The following is an 8,966-nucleotide window of genomic DNA, read 5'->3' on the forward strand; positions in this document are numbered from 1 at the left end:
CCATGTTTTGGGATTACAGATCATCATGCCCAGCTTCTGAGGTGCTGGAGATCACACCCAGGACCTTGTGCGTGCTCTGCAGGCACTTTACCACCTGAGCCACATCCCCAGCAACTCTGTATAGTTAGTCTCTCATGAGAATTGTAATTGGTATGTTGTGTCTGGGATCTTAAATGTCCTCCCAGAGCACACATGTGTTGAAGACTTTGTCAGCAGCTTGTGGTGCTGTCAGGAGATGGTTGGGAGTATTTGGAGGTGAGGCCCAGCGGATTGAGTAGGTCATGGAGAACATCCCCTTGAAGGGTATATTGGGACACCCGTCCCTTCTTTTCTCTATTTTCTGGAAGTCATAAGGTGAGTGGTTTTGTCCTCCATGTACTCCTTGCCATGAATTTCTGTCTCACCATCAGCCCAAAGACAATGGAGCCAAGAAACCATAAAACCACTCTGAAATTACGAGCAAAACCAGACAAAGCAAAATCACTATTCTTTATAAGTTGCCCATCTTATTTTGTCAAGCAAGAGAAAGCTGACCATCACACATTAGAAAAAGAAGAGCACACGGCTTCTCTTGGTCTGTTCTTAAGATGCTGGAATGGTAATAGTGTAGGAACTCTGGCATTATACTAACCCCACCCCCTGACAACTGGCAAGACACACACAGTGACACGGCTACATCATATCTATGTCACTTGTTATGGGACTCAGTGCACATGTGCAACCACCCCCCATTTAAGCTACGTGGCCACCCCCTCACTTTCTCTCTCCTATCCTATTTTTCTCTCTAAGCTCCACAGGAGTTGGTTACCTCCCATCCCCCCTTCCTTTCCTGTGTACCAAAAAACTCCACATGGGACCGTTGACTCAGTTTGTGTCTTGTTACTGGATAAACTTTAGACATTTTAACATAGAAGACAATGCCACTACCATACTGTATGGAGAAGATACACAGAATCAGGCTGAGATAGAGATAAAGGCTTCTCTGGTGTTCTCTTTCTGTCTTCTCTGCCACACTCTGTGACCACCCTACTACATCCATGGCTTCTATTACTTTGGAATTCTTTATTCTTATCACTGCTTCTCTACTATAATCAGTCTATGAAGACTAAGTATTCACTGAACTTAGAAGGAGACCCAAATTGAAGCAATTGTATTTGAGTCTCTTCCACATTGGCACACATAGCTGTAACCTCCCTCTGCTGGGACTCCTTCAAAAGATCGATGACTTCATATGATGTGACTCAGATATTTCCAAGCATTCCCAGACTGTGGAGTCAAGAACAGGAGGATCCTTGAGATTCCAGTTTAAATCTGTTCACTCTTGGCTAATATTCCATGAGAGTATTTGCAGTTCTGTATAAAAATCCCAGCTCCAAGCCTTCCTGTGAGACTGGAGGGCAGTTGTCTGATGTAGGTTTGTATTTCAGGGCAAATGTTGTTCTGCCTGTACTCTCCCTGTGCATCTATTCTCTGTACAGTTTTTCCAGGACCTGAAACATACGTTGATCATACTTGGGTTCCCAAATAGTACCAGACCATAACTATTCCAATGAAAATCAACTTGGCTGCCACTACTCACAGTCTTGTGTATCCTGAGCCCTGCCTTTCTGGAGGTTAGGTTACAGAAATCCCTTCCCTGTTACTTCATTCCTTATTATGAGAGTCTCCCAGAAGGAGTGATTGAGCCTCAATGTGACACTAAGCCCAGTGTGGTGTCTGTCAGCTCTAAATGCTTCTCAGACTGTGTGCATGTCCTTAAGTTGACTGAACCTCGGTAAGAACACCGGCTGTACAGACATGTGCATGTGATGATCCAAGGTACAAACACCCACTTCCTGTGACTTCTCACCTTACATTGAATTTCCAGACCCTACCTTGTCCATAGGCTGAGTCCCTTCAATCTCTTCCACTACTGTGTCTATATATAGGTTGGCTCTCTTCCAGTGTTCTTCACTCTCAGCATGTCTCAATTTACAGTGTGTCGATCCCTAAACAGGGATGATTTGAATTCTTTCAGAAAGAACCTTGGCTAATAGAGCATAAGGCATGGGGTGAGGTTACAAAACCTTACTTAAGTCTCTATCAGTGTCTCAGCTATGGTCATCCAAGCTCAAGCTCTCTGGGTGCTACTTAACTTGATGTGTCCTTTCACTATTAAGTGTTACAGATACATGATCTCAGCAGTGTTATTGGGCAACTCTATCTTCACACTGATAAAGGAAGTATTTGTGCACAATCTGCATGGCCTCGGAAATCACCAGTGAACACAAACACCTGTCTTTATGGAAAAGATGGATTCTTCTGTGAGTCCCCTAGAAGGCCACTCACTAGGCTCACTGCAAGACAGAGAGCAACTGTCCCAGAAGTTTTAGCATTACATCAGAAGGAGAAACCACAGAAGGATAGTTTTAGGATAGGATCAGGGCTAGGTGATTCAAGGCAAAGGCTACAAGACACAGGAACAGAACTTGTCTCATGTAAGGTGCAGGGGCTCAATGTGAGTACTGACCAGCAAGCTACAGTCCTGGTGACTAACCAAGTTAGTGAAACTGGATAACAAAATTAGCTTTCAGAAATAAGCCTCTTTAAGAACAAGCAGCCTATGTTCCAGGACAGGCTCCAAAACAAACAGAGAAACCCTGTCTCAAAAAAAACCAAAACAAACAAAAAAAGAACAATCAGGCCAGTCCCTTTCTCTTGTTCTAAGATAGTCAAATGCATTGCATCACAAGTGTCACTACAGGTTGTCCTGTAGGTTTTATTATCATGTGCGTTTGTCTCATCTTCTTGGCTAAATGACAAGCTTCTTCATGTTTAAAACCTTCTGACCAGACAGTACCCAGCTCTATGATAGGGCAAACAATTTCCCTCAATAAAACATCACCTCTTATCTGAGTCTTTGGTAACACAAGATGTTCAAGGCCATGAGATAGTTCTGCAGGCAAAGGCACTTGCTGCCTAATGACCTGAAGCCAATCCCCAGGATTCACCCATATAGTAGGAGAAAACAGATCCCTGAAAGCTGACCTCCAAACATACATTCTCTCCCTCCCTTCTTTCTCCCTCCCACCCTTCCCTCTTCCCTCCCTCCTTCAGTCTAGTGCTATGAAGAGACACCATGACTATAGCAACTGTTATTTTTTTTAAAAAAAGCATTTAATTGGGGTTTGCTTACAGGTTCCGAGGTTTAGTCCATTCAGCATAGCAAGAAGCATGCTAGCACGAAGACTGACATGGTACTGAAGAGGTAGCTGAAAGTTCTACATTTAGGCCTGCAGGAAACAGAAGAGATGGAGAGAGAGCCCCTAGGCCTGGCTTAGGTTTCCGAAACCCCAAAGCCCAGCCCCAGTGACACACTTCCTCCAACAAGGTCACCCTCCTAATGCAGTTTAGATGCATGTTATCTTGTGGCAAGATGGTGCTCTCTTCATGTATTTACATTTCTCAGATGTGAAATCATTTCTTGCTAAAACAAACAAAATGAATTTTTGTGAAAGTTTTGGTAACACCTTTTGTACTTTGAAAAAGATTTGGTTAATGCAGTAATTTATTGAAATTAATTTATCCCATGAGAAACCATGGATATTAACAAGAGCAAAAATAGGTTTCATTTCTGAACCCAAAGGAACTTTGGCAATTTGGAGACATCAAGCCTTGAGGCTGCCCTTGCAGGTGGAGCTGGGTCTTGTGAGTAGACAAAATCAGGGATCCTGTAGGGATGGGGATTGAGGAAACTTGAAGAAAGGTCACCATCATGCTGATGGGAGACTGTAGCAGGAATAATAAAAGCCCAGAGGCAGATATTGGGGCTTAAAGCTGAAGACCAGAGAAGCAAAGTGATCACTCACTAGAGAGTTCTCACCTCTACCAATGCTCAGACCTAAGGGCCTATCATGTCCAGATGCACTGCTCCTCAGACTGTCTAGACTGCAATGTGTTCCTGTCTCCTCCCTCTTTATATTCTTCTCTCCACCCAGTCATATCCCTCCTAGTGCTGGGATTAAAGGCATGAGCTGTTTCTTTTTGACTCATTCACTTTCACGTGGCCTGGGGTAGCCTTGAACTCACAGAGATCCACCTGCCTCTGCCTCTAGACTGCTGGAATTAAAGGTGTGTACCACCTGCCTGGCCTCTACGGCTGTGGCTAGCTTTGCATTCTCATCTTCAGGCAAGCTTTATTAGATCATAAACAATATGTCACCATAGGATACTGACTGGCTACCCTAAAGGGAAAGTGGGGAGTGTCCTGCTTCACCTCTGAGCTTCATACAATCAGCTTGTGAACCTGACTGTTCCTTGACTAGGATGTGCGCTCCACGAGGGTGGGCCAGGGCTCTGGCTTGCTAGTGTCTACTGTGGTGACATCACTTCATAAGGAGAAGATTTGAACAGCATTGATATGGGGATGACTTCCTCTGTGTATAGGGAGAGAATCAGCTTTCCTATCAACTCCAGCACAATTGGATGCATTTGTTGTTTAGCTTTCCAAAACTTTGTGGCAGTGACTGTCCCCGACTGTGTCTATCTCCATGGTATGATTTTGGCAGTCGTAGATATTAGCCGCCCTATAATCCTCTCTTATCTCCTTTATTAGGTGTCTCCTCCAAGCTCTGCTTTCATTCTATCACATTTAACAGATCCCGGTCTCAAGTCCAGTTTTCCCTCGGGCAGTTTTCCTTAATTGGTGATTTGGCAGCACTGAGTTTTGTCTTCTAACCTGCCATTTTCCTTCATTTGGAGCAAATTCTGTCGAACAAATGAGTGCCCACTGCACAATTACCAAGCACAAAATGAAAGTGCAAATGTGCATTGTCTTGCCAGAGTAGTGCCTAGTATACTTAAAAAAACAAAAATCAACAAAAACAAACAAACAAAAACGGAGACAAGGATGTGAGATTGACAAGAGACCAGAGAGCTTCATTTTTTCATTCAATTTTATTGCTACAATATCCCATCGGTGGCCTCCAGCTCTCATGGCATCGGCTCCCCGCAATGACAACTAATGAAGAAACGTTGCTTTCTGTTCATTCTTTAACCATTCTTTAATTCTTTAATGGCAATATGGCACTTTCCTTCCTCTTCACGCCATTATGAACAGGCAAGTCTCTAGGGCGCCTCTGATGCATACAGCCCTCATCTCCCTTTGGGATCTCTCTGATTGGATGGTAAATACACTTCCTTCAATAAATTCAGCGTTCCAGATATTTCAAATTATGAGCAGAGACAAGGATTATTCTTCCAGCTGGAGGAAAGGAAAAGCCCAGGGGAAGACTGATCACTTTATTGTTTGTTGTGCTTCTCTGCTCTGTGGACTCCATTCCTTCCTTTTTAATTATTTCCCAGTCATTTTCTTCAGTATACTTTTGATTAAAGCTCCCACAGTTACGGCCATTTTCTTGTGTCATTTACACATGTCTGGCTTCCAAATAGTGTCTAGGCTTAGCAGAAAGTTGTTCTGCCTCTTGCCAGAGTGTCCACTCTGGCTGCATTTCCCATGGGCTCATTTAGTTTCTTGTTTGGTCTCTTTTTCAGATCCCTTCTGTTGGCCCAGAAGTATAGAATCTGCACCTCAGAGACTCCAGTATAAATACCACTAAGATTAAGCTGCCAGAACTATCAAGGCATGGGTTCATGATGTTCACAATTCAGTCTGAACACCCTCTCCCCATCCTGAAACAAGGTTCTGGGTTAGGTTCAAGCTAACTGGGGCATAACCTTAAATAGAATGGCATTGCCAAGATCCAAGGACAAAGGGGATTTCATCTGGGGACTAGGGAGCAAACTAGCTCTTTGCCTACTTTGTGAGCTTTTCAGAGGACAATGGACAGATTTTTATGTTCCTGCACACAAATGAATCTCCACCACACAAAAACATCGCATTAAAGAGAGAGAGATTTCCACTGAAGCGTCTCAAATGGCATGAAAAACTGGTAAGTAGATTAAGACATTTCTTTTTAATTGTGGGAAAAGAAAAGTTGGTAAACATTTTTAAATAATATTTTTTCACATACAAGTGAAATTGTTGAGTATGAATGCCTAGCAAGGGCTAGCTGACATTATCATTGTAATTACCAATGCCATTGTTAGTAATTCAAAGCAACAAACATTTATTGAAGCATTGTTATAAATGATGGAGGAAAATAAACGGCATAGCCCTTGAATTAGGCAGCACGACAGTGACAGAAAGGAATGTGCAGATGGCTGCTGTAAGGGAAGGTGGGACAGTCCAGGGTCTAACGAGGCAACCCAAAGGGAGCAAATAATTCGGACTTGGGCACTGAGAAAAAATTGGCATTAAAATGTATTATGTTTTTCTCCTTACTGTGACCAACACTTGATGAGAAGCGGCTGAGGGAAGGCTGGCTTTCTTGTGGCTCACAACCCATTATGGTGGGAAAGGTGTGACTGTGAGAGCATGAAGCCATTTCTCACATTCCAGTTGTGAACAGGAAGGAAACAGAGACAAATGCTTCCTTCCGTTCAACTCACTCTTTCCCTTTCCCTCCTTCATACTTAGTGTGTAGAATCACAGCCTGTGGAATGACCACTCATGGTGACCTTCGCCCCTCAGTTAAATCTTTCTGGAAACTTCATCACAAACACACCCAGAGGCATGTCTCCTATATGATTCTAAATCCAAGCAAGTTGACATTGCAGATTATGTCACAAGGTATCTGGAGGCTTTCAGTTGGTTCTATAGGTTGTTGGAATTGAACAACTGAAGTCACACAGGCAAGAAGCAAACTTGTATGTTCATGGAATGCTGAGGAGTCTCAGGTTGGAACGGAGGGCTATAAAGGAGCAGACTGATGTCTATGATAACTACCTTCAGGTGGACTTGGGTACCATGCCCCTTACTTATATTTTATGGAGGTGATACAGTGTGCCATTAGAAATGCAATAGACTAAGACTGTCAATCTCTATCCAGACATTTCATAGCTTTCTGAGCTCCAATACCAGTTTTTTTTTCTGATTCATAAAATGGAGATAATAATAGTTACTACCTAAGATTGTTGTGAAAACAGACATATGTAAAAGAAATCAACATAAAAGGTAACTGTTGTAATGTGTTTTAATATTGTAGATGGATCATTGTCACAGATATTAAAAGTTAATTGGGGGACACAAGAAAGGTGAAGAATTCGAGGCCAGCCTGGTCTACAGAGGGAGTTCCAGGACAGCCAGGACTGTTATACAGAGAAACCCTATCTCAAAAAACCAAAAAAAAAAAAAAAGAGAAAGAAAAAGGTAAAGAAGCAAAGGAAGAGGAGAATGGAAAAGAGGAGGCAGAAGACGAGGAAAAGGAGAAGATAGTAAGTAGTTAATATAATTACAATGCCCAAGATGTTATGGAGAAATTTAAATGAGGAAGAGAGTTTGCTAACCAGTAAGTGAGGTATCTATCTTTTGGGGGAAAATTCCCACATATTAATGTACCTTAAAAATTATTTTGGAATTATTTATCTTATATGCATGAGTGCTGTGCCTCCATGTATGTATATGAACCACATGCTTGCCTGATGCCTGTGGAGGTCAGAAGAGCGCATCAGATCTCCTGGAACTGGAGTTACAGGTATTTGTGAGCTACCATGTGGGTGCTTGGGGTTGAATCCAGGTCCTCTTCCAGAGCAACAAGTTCTTTTAACTCTCGAGTGACCTCTTCAGCCCTACCCTGTGATAGTTTGAGTGAAAACTGATAGTTATCAGAGGTTCATAGGGAGTGATATTAAGGATGAGGACATGTGGCCTTGTTGGAAAAAGTGTGCCACTGGGAGTGGGCTTTGAGGTTTCAGAAGCTCAAGCCAAGCTCAGTGGCTCACTTGTCTTCCTGCTGCCTGCTGATTTGGATGTAGAACTCTCAGCTACCTCTCCAGTACCACATCTACCTGCACGCTGCCATATTTCCCACCATAGTGAAAATGGACTAAACTTCTGAACTGTAAACCAGCTCCAGTGAAATATTTTCCTTCATAAGAATTGCTATGATCATGGTAATAAAACCCCAGCTAAGAAAAAAATTGAGTGTGCCCAGAACAAGCTTGCCTACCATCTTTTACTAATCCCAAAGACTCAAGGAGAAAGATCACCTACCTAAATCATCATGGCCAAATTAACTAAAGCAAGCAATTAATTAAAACGAGCTTTTTTTATTCCTTTACTTGGGCTGTCTATTCAGCATTGGATATGGGGAATATATAGCCTTTATGGCTCAGGTGTAGGGGGTTCCCAATGGGGGATTCGGCAGGCAAATAGGCAGGGATACAGAAACAGAACATGGCAAAATGAACATAACAAGGAAGTTAAAACAAGGTAGTCATAACAACAGGTGGTTATAATCACCCTTTGAAACAAAGGTAGGATTGCAAAATGGTCATAACAACTTTTTCAAACAAAGACATGACTTTCATTCCCTAAACAGGCAGTACAGCATGATTTGTAGTTAAGGTTACAGATGGGGCATAGTCCAATCCTTGAGAAACAGGGGTTTAATAATAAACAGGAATAAACCTATTTTGTCTTTACTATACTGTGGCTTTCAAGCCTAAGATGGAGAAAAGCTGGCTCATCACGTCACGATGCAAATGCAATCTGAGGTCTTTATGGGATGAGCTCCTGTCCACCATTTTACCCTTTCAAACATGCATTATGATCTTTAGCTAAACATACCCCCAAATGCATCTCATGTCTTTCCATCTATAATGGCTATTCCTGGTTGTCAACTTGACTACATCTGGAATTAACTAAAACACACGTGGCTGGGCACACCTATGAGGGATTTTTTCTTAATTAAATTATTTGAAGTAGGAAGACCCACTTCTAATCCAGATATTTGAGGTGGGAAGACACATCTTTAATCCAGACCTTTTGAGGAGCAAGATCCACCTTTATTCTGGACCACACTTTCTGGTGGCAGCCAATAGAAAGGACATGGAAGAAAGAAGCTTGCTTTCTTTGTCTACTTGCT

The 8,966-nt window shown here is 42.4% G+C and overlaps 1 long non-coding RNA gene across 1 annotated transcript; it reads left to right on the forward strand.

Moving 5' to 3' along the window:
- The first annotated feature begins 5,555 nt into the window (after positions 1-5,555).
- Positions 5,556-8,011, forward strand: LOC121133473. The gene is made up of 2 exons (XR_005870326.1): positions 5,556-5,930; positions 7,086-8,011. It is a non-coding gene; the product is annotated as an uncharacterized LOC121133473 (long non-coding RNA).
- The last annotated feature ends 955 nt before the right edge of the window (positions 8,012-8,966 follow it).

The sequence above is a fragment of the Mesocricetus auratus genome, unplaced genomic scaffold (genome assembly GCF_017639785.1).
Source record: "Mesocricetus auratus isolate SY011 unplaced genomic scaffold, BCM_Maur_2.0 Super-Scaffold_100022, whole genome shotgun sequence".
Lineage (NCBI taxonomy): Eukaryota > Metazoa > Chordata > Mammalia > Rodentia > Cricetidae > Mesocricetus > Mesocricetus auratus.